Here is a 14527-nt window from a genome sequence, read left to right on the forward strand (position 1 = left end):
TTTCTTGCCATGGGAGAAGTGCTTAGCTTTGGGTTCAATCTTGCGGTGTCCTTACCCAGTGACAGAAAGGGTTGCAAGGCGCGTATTGTATTGTTGCCATCGAGGATAACAAGATGGGGTTATACCATATTGCTTGATTTTATCCCTCTACATCATGTCATCTTGCTTAATGCGTTACTCTGTTCTTATGAACTTAATACTCTAGATGCAGGCACGAGTCGGTCGATGTGTGGAGTAATAGTAGTAGATGCAGGCAGGAGTCGGTCTACTTGTTATGGACGTGATGCATATATACATGATCATGCATAGATAATCTCATAACTATACGCTTTTCTATCAATTGTTCAACAGTAATTTGTTCACCCACCGTGATACTTATGCTATCTTAAGAGAAGCCACTAGTGAAACCTATGGCCCCCGGGTCTATCTCTTATCATATTTGCTTTCAATCTACTTATATTTGCATCTTTACTTTTTGCATCTATATTATAAAATACCAAAAATATATCTATCTTATCTTACTATCTTTATTAGATCTCACTCTCGCAACTGGCCGTGAAGGGATTGACAGCCCCTTTATTGCATTGGTTGTGAGCGTTTGTTTGTGTAGGTGCATGGGACTTTTGAGGAGCCTCCTACTGGATTGATACCTTGGTTCTCAAAAACCGAGGGAAATACTTACGCTACTATTGCTGCATCACCCTCTCCTCTTCGAGGAAAACCAACGCAAGCTCAAGACGTAGCGAGAAGGATTTCTGGCGCCGTTGCTGGGGAGGTCTTCGCTCAAGTCTAGACATACCAAGTACCCATCACAAACCCATCTCCCTCGCATTTACATTATTTGCCATTTGCCTCCCATTTTCCTCTCCCCCACTTCACCCTTGCCGTTCTGTTCGGCCTCTCTTTCCCAATCTCCTCCTCTCTTTTTTGTTTGCCGTCCCGTTGCCATGGCCGAATCAAAAAGAACTAAGGGCCCTTTCCTAGGTTCTAGTACCTTGGATAACCCCTCTATCCTCTCTAAGCTCATGAATAATGATGCTATAGAAAGACCCACCGGGGTCTCCAATGAGAGCTTAAATAATTTTGATGAGGATGACTCTGGAATTTTTCGCTATTTACTTGATGAGTCTTTAAAAGATGCTTGGGATAGGTTATTAAGGATTCGGGCTAGCTATGTGCCACAATATCGAATTGAAGATTAGTTAAAAAGTTTTTATGTTGGCTTGCCCGCTTCTTTTAAACAAGTTTTAGATTCTATTTTTGAAGGAAGTTTTCTTGAAAGGGATGCTATAGATACTTATGAAAAAATGAAAACCATATATGGGCACCCTATGAATGATAAGGCTGAATCAACTACTCTCTTGTGCTTTTATCAAAATGAAATTATTAAAGAGATGAAGTCTAGTTTAGAGGCAAACTTCCGTTACGTGCTTAATCTTACTTCTTCCATTAATGGCCATGTGCTTACCTTAAATAGAAGAATGAATGCTATAGAGAGGAGATCCTCCTCCCCTAGTGCCAAAGATGGCACTTGTTGAATCTATCTTCGCTTTTATGCCTAGCTAGGGGCGTTAAACGATAGCGCTAGTTGGGAGGCAACCCAATTCTTTCTTTATGTTTTCTGTTTTTGCTCCTGTTTACTAATAAATCTTGCGTCTACCTTCTATTTAGATGTATTTTTATCTTTTAATTAGTGTTTGTGCCAAGTAGAACCTATAGGATAACCTACGGTGATAGTTGATTTGATTCTGCTGAAAAACAGAAACTTTGCACGCACGAATATAATTTTGTTAAATCACAGGAACGTGATTTTGCGTTGATTGTTTTTGCTTATGTTCAATAAACAAATTTTCCAGGACTTCCTATTTTGGTAGGATTTTTATAGTTCCAGAAGTTTGCGTTAGTTACATATTGCTACAGACTGTTCTGTTTTTGACAGATTCTATTTTTCGTATGTTGTTTACTTATTTTGATGCATCTATGGCTAGTAAAATAGTTTATGAACCATAGAGAAGTTGGAATACAGTAGGTTTAACACCAAAAAAAATGAGTTCATTACAGTACCTTATGTGGTGGTTTTGTTTTCTTTCACTAACGGAGCTTATAAGATTTCCTGTTGAGTTTTGTGTTGTGAAGTTTTCAAGTTTTGGGTAAAGCTTTTATGGACTATGGAATAAGGAGTGGCAAGAGCCTAAGCTTGGGGATGCCCAAGGCACCCCAAGATATTCAAGTATAGCCAAAAGCCTAAGCTTGGGGATGCCCCGGGAAGGCATCCCCTCTTTCGTCTTCGTTCATTGGTAACTTTACTTGGAGCTATATTTTTATTCGCCACATGATATGTGTTTTGCTTGGAGCATCGTGTATTATATTAGTCTTTGCTTTTTAGTTTACCACACTCATCCTTGATGTACACACCTTTTGGGAGAAGCCTATTTGATTAAAATTTGCTAGAATACTCTATGTGCTTCACTTATATCTTTTGAGCTTGATAGTTTTTGCTCTAGTGCTTCACTTATATTTTTTAGAGCACGGTGGTGTCTTAATTTTGAAGAAATTATTAGTCTCTCATGCTTCACTTATATTATTTTGAGAGTCTTTTAGAACAGCATGGTATTTTCTATGGTTTTAAAGTTGGTCCTAGAATGATGAGCATCCAAGTTGGGTATAATAAAAACTATCATAGAAAGTGAATTGGATGCTATGATCAATTTAATGCTTGATAATTGTTTTGAGATATGGAGGTAGTGATATTAAAGTTATGCTAGTTGGGTGATTATGAATTTAAAGAATGCCTGTGTTGAAGTTTGTGATTCCCGTAGCATGCACGTATGGTGAACCGCTTTGTGATGAAGTTGGAGCACAATCTTATTTATTGATTTTCTTCCTTATGAGTGGCGGTCGGGGACGAGCGATGGTCTTTTCCTACCAATCTATCCCCCTAGGAGCATGCGTGTAGTGCTTTGGTTTTTGATGACTTCTAAATTTTTGCAATAAGTGCATGAGTTGTTTTGACTAATGTTGAGTCCATGGATTATACACACCCTTTCACCTTTCCATCATTGCTAGCCTCTCTTGTACCGTGCAACTTTCACCGGTACCATACACCCACCATATACCTTCCTCAAAACAGCCACCATACCTACCTATTATGGCATTTCCATAGCCATTCCGAGATATATTGCCATGCAACTTTCCACCGTTCCGTTCATATGACACGCATTACTTTTGTCATTTTGCTCTTTGCATTATCATGTAGTTGACATTGTACTTGTGGCAAGGCCACCTTCATAACTTTCATACATGTCGCTCTTGATTCATTGCATATCCCGGTACACCGCCGGAGGCATTCATATAGAGTCATATCTTGTTCTAGCTTTGAGTTGTAAATCCATAAAAGTGTGATGATCTTCATTATTAGAGCATTGTTCTAGTGAGGAAAGGATGATGAAGACTATGATTCCCCCACAAGTCGGGATGAGACTTCGGACTTTAAAAAAAAGGAAAAAGAAAAGTGAAAGAAAAAAAGGCCAAAAAGAAAAAAAAGGCCAAAGAAAAAAAAGAAAAAAAGAAAAATAATAAAATGAGAGAAAAAGAGATAAGGGACAATGCTACTATCTCTTTTTCCACACTTGTGCTTCAAAATAGCACCATGATCTTCATGATAGAGAGTCTCATATGTTGTCACTTTCATATACTAGTGGGAAATTTTCATTATAGAACTTGGCTTGTATATTCCAATGATGGGCTTCCTCAAAGTGCCCTAGGTCTTCATGAGCAAGCAAGTTGGATGCACACCCACTTAGTTTCTTTTGTTGAGCTTTCATATATTTATAGCTATAGTGCATCCGTTGCATGGCAATCCCTACTCACTCACATTGATATCTATTAATGGGCATCTCCATAGCCCGTTGATACGCCTAGTTGATGTGAGACTATCTTTTCCTTTTTGTCTTCTCCACAACCACCATTCTATTCCACATATAGTGCTATGTCCATGGCTCACGCTCATGTATTGCGTGAAAGTTGAAAGAGTTTGAGATTACTAAAGTATGAAACAATTGCTTGGCTTGTCATCGGGGTTGTGCATGATTAAATACTTTGTGTGATGAAGATAGAGCAACAGCCAGACTATATGATTTTGTAGCGATAACTTTCTTTAGCCATGTTATTTTGAGAAGACATGATTACTTTGATTAGTATGCTTGAAGTATTACTATTTCTTATGTCAATATGAACTTTTATTTTGTATCATTTGGATCTGAACATTCATGCCACAATAAAGAAATTACATTGAGAATTATGCTAGGTAGCATTCCACATCAAAAATTTCTTTTTTATCATTTACCTACTCGAGGACGAGCAGGAATTAAGCTTGGGGATGCTTGATACGTCTCCAACATATCTATAATTTTTTATTGTTCCATGCTATTATATTACCCCTTTTGGATGTCTATGGGCTTTATTTTACACATTTATATCATTTTTGGGACTAACCTACTAACCGGAGGCCCAGCCCATATTGCTATTTTTTTGCCTATTTCAGTATTTCGAAGAAAAGGAATATCAAACGGAGTCCAAACCTAATGAAACCTTCGGGAGCGTAATTTTTGGAACGAACGTGATCTAGAGGACTTGGAGTGCAAGTCAAGAAGCAGCCGAGGCAGCCACAAGATAGGAGGGCGCCCCCCTATAGGGCGCGCCCCCCTGTCTTGTGGGCCCCTCGGGCGGCCACCGACATACTTCTTCCTCCTATATATACCTACGTACCCCAAAAACATCCAGGGGGCAGACGAAACACAATTTCCACCACCGTAACCTTCTGTATCCGCGAGATCTCATCTTGGAGCCTTCGTCGGCACTCTGCCGGAGGGGAAATCGACCACGGAGGGCTTCTACATCAACATCCTTGCCCCTTCGTTCAGTACAATGTTATTAGCTAGATGGCTTCTTCTCTCTTTTTGGATCTCAATACAATGTTCTCCCCCTCTCTTGTGGAGATCTATTCGATGTAAAACTTTTTTACGGTGTGTTTGTCGAGATCCGATGAATTGTGGGTTTATGATCAAGTTTATCTATGAATAATATTTGAATCTTCTCTGAATTCTTTTATGTATGATTGAGTTATCCTTGCAAGTCTCTTCAAATTATCAGTTTGGTTTGGCCTACTAGATTGTTCTATCTTGCCATGGGAGAAGTGCTTAGCTTTGGGTTCAATCTTGCGGTGTCCTTACCCAGTGACAAAAAGGGTTGCAAGGCGCGTATTGTATTGTTGCCATCGAGGATAACAAGATGGGGTTTATATCATATTGCTTGATTTTATCCCTCTACATCATGTCATCTTGCTTAATGCGTTACTCTATTCTTATGAACTTAATACTCTAGATCCAGGCAGGAGTCGGTCGATGTGTGGAGTAATAGTAGTAGATGCAGGCAGGAGTAGGTCTACTTGTTATGGACGTGATGCATATATACATGATCATGCCTAGATAATCTCATAACTATACGCTTTTCTATCAATTGTTCGACAGTAATTTGTTCACCCACCGTGATACTTATGCTATCTTGAAAGAAGCCACTAGTGAAACCTATGGCCCCCAGGTCTATCTCTTATCATATTTGCTTTCAATCTACTTTTATTTGCATCTTTACCTTTTGCATCTATATTATAAAATACCAAAAATATATCTATCTTATCTTACTATCTTTATTAGATCTCACTTTCGCAAGTGGCCGTGGAGGGATTGACAACCCCTTTATTGCGTTGGTTGTGAGTTCTCAGTTTGTTTGTGTAGGTGCATAGGACTTTTGAGGAGCCTCCTACTGGATTGATACCTTGGTTCTCAAAAACTGAGGGAAATACTTACGCTACTATTGCTCCATCACCCTCTTCTCTTCGAGGAAAACCAACGCAAGCTCAAGATATAGCAATACCCAATCCAGGCCTACTTATTTTTCTACGCCATGATGGGCTGCAACTCTTTCAAGACGCCTGCAAATCTTGAAAGTAATATGAAATAGGTTGTAAATATAAAAACAGATGACAAATTGGCAATTACTTTATAATTTCTGAATTTTTTCACATTTTCAGATTCCTATTTCACTGGGCATTAACCTAATTTAAATATATCTTCAAAGTACTTTAAATCTGGCTCAACATTTCGGTATTAAAAATAGTTTGGAACCCACAGAAATATGTGAAATTGGCCCTAGCCAACCAAAAAAATGACTGTAATAAATTGCATAAGAAGTTGCCATGAGCTATATATAAATTATTAAAAAAAGAGGGAGTGGTCTGACTTGTGGGCCTGTTTAGTTGACTCGTATGCAAGATTTTTTTGGTTATTATACGTCAACAAACGATTCTAGCAGACGTAACCGTTGGATGTCAATCCAACGGCCGTCGTGTTTCTTCAATCTCTGATCTTCTTGCTCTAGCCGCCAAAGCAGCGCCGGCGGGACCGCCTGCTCCCGCCTCCCGTGGCCGGCTGTGCTGTCGCGCGGGCCTCAGCGCCCCCTACTACTCCCACCGCTAGCCATGGCATCCCTCTACTCACCCAAACCCCCTGTTATTCTGCGGTGACGGCAGCCTCACACCGCAGCCGAACCAGTGAACCCTCGTACTCCTCTCCGCGCGGGCTTCCACTGTCGCGTCTTCCCCGGCTCCGCGTCGTCCCCTTCCTAGGCCTCCCCGTCGTCCACCGCAGTGGTGCTCTCGCCGTGGCGTGGTCAACGACCAACTTCCATCGGAAGAGTGTTGTACGTGGAGAGGCTGACAGCTGGGTCCACGGCAGTCGCAAGGAAGTGCCTCCTTATTACGTGAAAAATAATTATTCCTCCACCTGACAGCAGGGACCCATCGGACGGGCCACCAGTATTTCACGAAAAAAACGTTTCCCCCTGACTGCTGGGACCCACAGGACGGGCCACCGTATTTCGCAAAAAAACGTTCCCCCTGCTGTCAGCTCGGACCCACCGGAAGTGCCTCCTTATTACGCACAAAAAAAATGAATACCCCCTGCTAGCTGGGACCCACCTTGGTGGGATGCTGACTTGTGGGCCTACTAAGTTGACTGGGACGGAGGCCTTTGTCAACTTTAGTTAATATATGAACGATTCTAGCTCCAGTGACGATGTCCATCCAACGGCCATAGTGCTTCTTCAACCTCTGGTCTTCTTGCTCCAGCCGCCCAAAGCAGCGCCGGTCGTGCCGCCTGCTCCTGCCGCCCGTGGCCGGCTATGATTCCATGGAGGCCTCACCGCCCCCTACTACTCCCACCGCTGGCCAGGCCATCCCTCTACGCACCCACACCCCCTGTTATTCTGCGGCGACGGCAGCCTCACATCGTAGCCGAACGAGTGAACCCTCATACTCCACTACGCATGGGCATCCACTGCCGCGTCTTCCCCGGCTCCGCGTCGTCCCCTTCCTAGGCCTCGCCATCGTCCACCGCCCTGGTGCTCTCGGCGCGGCGTGGTCAACGTGGTCAAGGAACGGCTTCCATCGGACGTGGACTGTACGTGGAGAGGCTGACAGCTGGGTCCACGGCCGCAGCAAGGAAGTGCCTCCTTATTATGCGCAAAACAATTATTCCTCCACCTGACAGCGGGGACCCACCGGACGGGCCACCGTATTTTGCGAAAAAAACGTTTCCCCCTGACTGCTGGGACCCACCAGCTACATCTTCGCACACAAGGAAGTGCGTCCGGGCAAAAAAAAACAAAAGGATTCGCCCCCCTGACTGTTGGGACCCACCAGCTACATCTTCGCAGGCAAGGAAGTGCCTGACAGTCGGGACCCACCTAGTCGAAGCATATGTAGCGTTGTCATTCTGGTCGCGAACGTCTACATACATACTGGTCGATGTAGAGGCGCACACATGTCGTAGTAGAGGCGCGCACGTGTCGTAGTAGAGGCGCACATGTAGCATGTACATGTACGTACAGCGGCCAGGGTGCAAGAAAGAAAATACGGCCACGTATGTGTACATACGGGCGGGGTCTCGAACGCCTACTCGCGCATATGTACATGGCTGGGTCGGAACGGAGAAACAGCGTCATCGTCGTGTTCGTGGGGAGCCAACCGGCTGGGTCGGAATGGAATGTGTGGTCGTGTTCATCGGGAGGGCTTGGACGGAACAGGCGATGGAAACGAGGCCTGGCGTACCGCACAACGGAGGAAATAGACCTCCTATGTTCGGAACGGGGTCCTGTTGATCGGGAGGGGTGTGGTGTACCGCAAAACGGAGGAAATGGACCTCCTACGGTCGAAACGGGGGTCCTGTTGATCGGGAGGGGTGTGGTGTACCGCAAAACGGAGGAAACGGACCTCCTACAGTCGAAACGGGGGTCCTGTTGATCGGGAGGGGTGTGGCATACCGCAAAACGGATGAAACGGACTTGTGTTGGAGCGCTACGGTCGAAAGGGGGTCTTGTTCATCGGGAGGGGTGTGGCGTACTGCAAAACGTGACTCCACGGGATACTGTTCATCTCCACTCTAGCCTCCACGGGCTACCGTCGACCTCCTCCAGCCTCCACGGGCTCCTGTTCATCCAGCCTCCACCGCACGCTACTCCACCGGCTACCGTTCAACCACCCCTCCACTGTCTACTGTTCATCCAGCCCTCCACACCACGGGGTCCTGTTCAACCACCCCTCCACGGGCACCCCTCCATCATCTACTATTCATCCATCCCTCCACCACACCACGGGGTCCTGTTCATCAAGAGGCAACACCACCGCTCACTGTTCATCCACCCCCCCCCTCAACGCTCACTGTTCATCCCAGAAGCAGCATCGATCGGCTTCAGTTAGCAGCAGTAGCGAAGGAATCGCTCGATCGGGTTCAGTTAACAGCCATCAATCGATCGCTCGGGTTTAGTAACGCGTAGCCTGCAGTGTAATCGCTGGGGTTCAGTTAGAGCCCAACGCCTCGCTCGGGTTCAGTTAGAGCCAACGCCTCGCACACACGCGCGTACGTGTACGAGAGAAACGCGCATCGCTCGGCCCCCGACCTCCCACCGTAACCGGGAACTCCCCGAAATTTTCCTCCCCCTCGCTTCTACCACGGTTTTTTCCATCATGGACGGCCCAAAGAATGTCATGCAGCTGCGTCTCCGGCCCGCCCAGGACGAAGAGCCCATTTTCTGTCATGATTTTTTGTCATAGAAGTAGGAGCCCACCACATCTATGATGATATCGGGTTTTGTCACAATTATCGTCATAGAAGTGTCATATGTATGACAGGAAAAAAATTCGTTCGACCCAAAATGTCACGGATGTGTCTTTTTTTGTAGTGCGTAAGATAACCCAAAACTTGAAAACTTCAATCACACAAAACTCCAAAAAGCGTTATTATGCATTAAAACATCATAAATAACAGTAGGTAAACATGATGCAAAATGGACGTATCATGGTCCAATTAGTTTTTGTTCTAGTGCTTTATATATTGCAAATTTTTGCTGTTGTGGTGACCTTGTTCTTGAGCTTGCATGTCAAATTTATATGGTCCAAAGTAGTTTTGATGCATGATATAGACTCTAGACACTTGTAGGAGTAGTTGCTATCAATCTTGTTGAGTTTGGTTCACTTTTATTTTGAGTCACTAAAAATTTCAAAGAAAAGAAATGATGAAGAGATGGTTGAGCGGCTCTTCAAGCCGGGATTCAAAGGAAAATGAAAATGAAGAGAATAAGAAGTCCAAGTACGACCTTCCTCGCACCACGGAAGTTCGGCCGTGTGAATGGCCAAGTGATGCATTCTTGAGGGCGGCCGGAATTTATGAGGATTTCCACTATTTGGCTGGCAATGCAGGCATTACCGACTTCCTCCACGATAAGTGTGATTAATACCTCCTACTCACTAATACCTTCATGCAAAATTTTCACTTTCATGCTATGAAATCACCACCCACTGTAGAGTTTTATTTATATGATGAGCATAAGGAGATGATGCTTTATGATTTTTTCGAGGTTTGCAAATTACCTTATGAGGGTAGCGTCAATAAACCACGTCCTAGGGATGTGGAAGATTTTATTGATGAAGTTACCGTAGGGGAAGGGAGAGGAGTGTCGGAAGCGAGAGTGGCTAGTTTGCATTTTCCTGTTTTGCGCTATTACTCATTATTTGCTGGGAGATGTTTAATTGGTCGGGGGGAGAGTGGAGGCCTTAGTGCCCCTGACCTCGCTATTCTGCGCCATGCTTTACTTCATGATAGAACTTTTAGTTTGGGTGCTATTGTTGCCCGACGGTTGAGTTTAAACCGTTCAAGGGGTCCTATTTTTGGAGGTATCTATGCCCCTCCCCCCCCCCCGCCTTGTTAAATGCTTTGAGATACCCATTAGGCATGATGATGAAGAGGAGATGCTGCTACCCACTAGATACTTAGACTATAACAGTATGGTAGCACATGATTTTATTAGTGATGATAAGGACAAGAAACTCATCTATAACCTGGTATTCAGCCAGGAGACTTGTCAGATTATTACTTTGCCTGCACCTTCTTTGTTCAATATTGACATTTATGCATACTGGGAGCAGACGTGATCCCTGGTTCCTGAGCCAGAACCATCACTTGATCTGCATGAGGAGTCTGTTTATCAGTGGGATCCATAGGAGCTCGCTAACCAGTGGAACCCTCAGGATCCTCCTCAGTACCAAGGAGAGAACTACTTTGATCCATGGGCATAGACCAACTTAAGCAAAAGCCTAAGCTTGGGGAGTACGTATTTCTCACCGACATTACACTCATGTTCACACACTCATTTCAGTTGTCGGTGTTCATACTTTCCCATTGTATCATCCATGTTAGTTTATTTCTTTTTTCTCGCTTTCTTCTTGTGTGTTTGAAAAACTTTGAGAAAATCCAAACAAATAGTTCTAGTTTCTTTCTAGTTCATTTAGTTGTAGCATTAAAAGAAAACCCAAACATATTTCTCGTTTTTATTTTGCTTGTTGGGAGCTTTCCCGAGTAAATAATTTTTCTCGTTCTTGTTTTACTTTCTTTAGAAAAACAAAAACTCCAAAATATTTTAGTATGTTTCTTTGAAATTCTTTTCTTTGGGTCGTAAGGAGAAGACCACGATGAAAATATTGAGTGGCTATCATATGCATTATTGTTGAATTGACAAAGAGCCCATATTACCTTGTCTTCTCTTATTAAATGTTGCAGATTCCAGCTTAGTCCAATGCATGTGCACTATTATTATTATTCACACCGTTCGGTAGTTCAAGTGAAAGGCAATAATGACGATATATGATGAAACGATTGAGATGGAGAAAAGCTGGCATGAAGTCGACCTATTTTGTTTTTGTAAATATGATTAGCTCATCATTCTTGATTCAGCTCATTATGAATGAAACATGTTTGCAATGACAATTAGAGATTATAGTTACTCATGTCATGCTTAATTAGCTAGGAGTTTATAATGGTTCATCTTGTGTGCCAACATGCTTTTAAAATGGTTATGATGTAGTATGATAGGATGGTATCCTCCTTTGAATGATTCAAGTGGCTTGACTTGGCACATGTTCACGCATGTAGTTGGGACAAAATCAACATAGCCTCCACGATATTTATGTTCATGGTGATTTATATCCTACTCATGCTTGCACTCAATGTTTGGTCAATCTCATTGCATGTTTATGGCCGTTGTTGCTCTCTTGTTGGTCGCTCCTCAATCTTTTGCTAGCCTTCACTTGTACTAAGCGGGAATACTGCTTGTGCATCCACTTCCTTAAATCCAAAGTTGTTCCATATGATCCCACCATACCTACCTATATGCGGTATTTACCTGTCGTTCCAAGTAAATTTGCATGTGCCAAACTCTAAACCTTCAAATGAAATTCTTTTTTGTATGCCCGAATCGCTCATGTAGTGACTGGGGATTGTCAGTATCTTCCATGCTAGGTGGGTTATTCTCATGATGAGTGTTGATTCACTTGTCATTCATGAGAAAGTGGCTGGTAATCTGGATGCCCAGTTCCATGCTCTAAATCAAATCAAAATATAATTTCAAACAAAACTCCCCCAGGACTGTTGTTGGTATGGATGGTACCCATTGTTTCGGATCAGCCGTGGAGTGTGATTGTTGGTGGAGGGGGAGTAAAAACTTTACCATTCTATTTGGGAACGCCTATAATGTATCTAGCATGGAAGACACAGAGATCTCTTGGTTGTTATGTTGACAATGAAAGCATACCGCTCAAAATTATATTCATCTATGTTTTAAAAGATCGAGCTCTGGCACCTCTGCAAATCCGTGCTTCCCTTTGCGAAGGGCCTATCTATTTACTTTTATTGTTGAGTCATCACCCTCTTATAAAAAGCACCAGTTAGACCACTGTCATTTGTATGCATTGTTGTTAATTAATATTGAGTATGACTGTGACTGGATCTCTTTTACCTTGAATTACAATGTCTAGTCAGTCCTTGATCTTTAGGGGTGCTCTGCATTTATGTTTTGCAGCTCAGAAAGGGCTAGCGAGATACCATTCTGTTATATCATATCATGGTTGTTTTGAAAAAGTGTTGTTATCCGAGATTTATTATTATTGCTCGCTAGTTGATTATGCCATTGATATGAGTAAATGTGAGACCTAAATGTTATTGTGAATATGCTTAGTTTATATTTTTGCTGAAAACCTGAATGTTGGCTTTACATATTTGCAACAACAAGATCAAACAGAGTTTGTAAAAGTTTTTCTTTATCATGTTCAGTTTGTCAACTGAATTGCTTGAGGACAAGCAATGGGTTAAGCTTGTTGGGAGTTGATACATCTCCATCGTATCTACTTTTCCAAACTCTTTTGCCCTTGTTTTGGACTCTAATTTGCATGATTTTAATGGAACTAACCCGGACTGACGCTGTTTTCAGCAGAATTGCCATGGTGTTACTTTTTGTGCAGAAATAAAAGTTCTCAGAGTGACCTAAAAATTCACGGAGAATATTTTTGGAATATATAAAAATATTGGCGAAAGAATCAACCAAAGGGGACCCACCACGTGTACACAAGGGTGGAGGGTACGCCATTGCCTTGTGGGTCCCCTAGACCTTCTCCGACCCTAACTCCAACTCTATATATTCATTTTCGGGGAGAAAAAAAATCATAGACAAGGTTTCATCATGTTTTATGATACGGAGCCGCCATCACCTCCTGTTCTTCATCAGGAGGGCAAATCTGGAGTCCGCTTTGGGCTCCGGAGAGGGGAAATCATCGTCTTCGTCATCATCAACCATTCTCCATCACCAGTTTCATGATGCTCACCGCCGTGCGTGAGTAATTCCATCGTAGGCTTGCTGGACGGTGATGGGTTGGATGAGATTTATCATGTAATCGAGTTAGTTTTGTTAGGGTTTGATCCCTAGTATCCACTATGTTCTGAGATTGATGTTGCTATGACTATGCTATGCTTAATGCTTATCACTAGGGCCCGAGTGCCTGATGACCGACAAGTATAGCGGATCAATTGTAGTCCTTCCAATAAGTAAGAGTGTCGAACCCAACAAGGAGCAGAAGGAAATGACAAGTAGTTTTCAGCAAGGTATTCTCTGCAAGCACTGAAATTATAAGTAACAAGTAGTTTGATAGCAAGATAATTTGTAACGAGCAAGTAATGGTAACGGTAAAAAAATGCAGCAAGGTAGCCCAATCCCTTTGAGGCAAAGGACAGGCCAAAACGGTCTCTTATGATAAGCAAAGCATTCTTGAGGGTACACAGGAATTTCATCTAGTCGCTTTCATCATGTTGGTTTGATTTGTGTCCGCTACTTTGATAATTTGTATGTGGGTGGACCGGTGCTTAGGTGTTGTCTTACTTGAACAAACCTCCTACTTATGATTAACCCCCTCGCAAGCATCCGCAACTACGAGAAAAGTATTAAGATAAAATCTAACCATAGCATTAAACTTTGGGATCCAAATCAGCCCCTTACGAAATAGCGCATAAACTAGGGTTTACTCTTCTGTCACTCTCGCAACCCATCATCTAATAACTACTCCACAATGAATTCCCTTAGGCCCTAATAAGGTGAAGTATCATGTAGTCGATGTTCACATGACACCACTAAGGGAATCAAAACATACATTCCATCAAAATATGGAACATATATCAAGTTGACATGATTACTTGCAACAAGATTTCTCCCGTGACCTCAAAAACAAAATTAACTACTCACAATTGATAATCATGCTCAAGATCAGAGGGGTATTAAATACCATAATGGATCTGAACATATATCTTCCACCAAATAAACCATATAGTAATCAACTACAAGATGTAATCAACACTGCTAGTCACCCACAAGCACAAAGATTGAACACAAGAGATGAACTAGGGTTTGAGAGGAGATGGTGGTGTTGAAGAAGTTGATGGAGATTGCCCTCCCCAAGATGGGAGAGTTGTTGGTGATGACGATGACGATGATTTCCCCCTCCGGGAGGGAAGTTCCCCCGGTGGAATCGCTCCATCGGAGGGCAAAAATGCTCCTGCCCAAGTTTCGCCTCGAGACGGCGGCGCTCCGTCCTGAA

This window comes from Triticum dicoccoides, chromosome 2B, assembly GCF_002162155.2.
Source record: "Triticum dicoccoides isolate Atlit2015 ecotype Zavitan chromosome 2B, WEW_v2.0, whole genome shotgun sequence".
NCBI classification, from domain to species: domain Eukaryota; kingdom Viridiplantae; phylum Streptophyta; class Magnoliopsida; order Poales; family Poaceae; genus Triticum; species Triticum dicoccoides.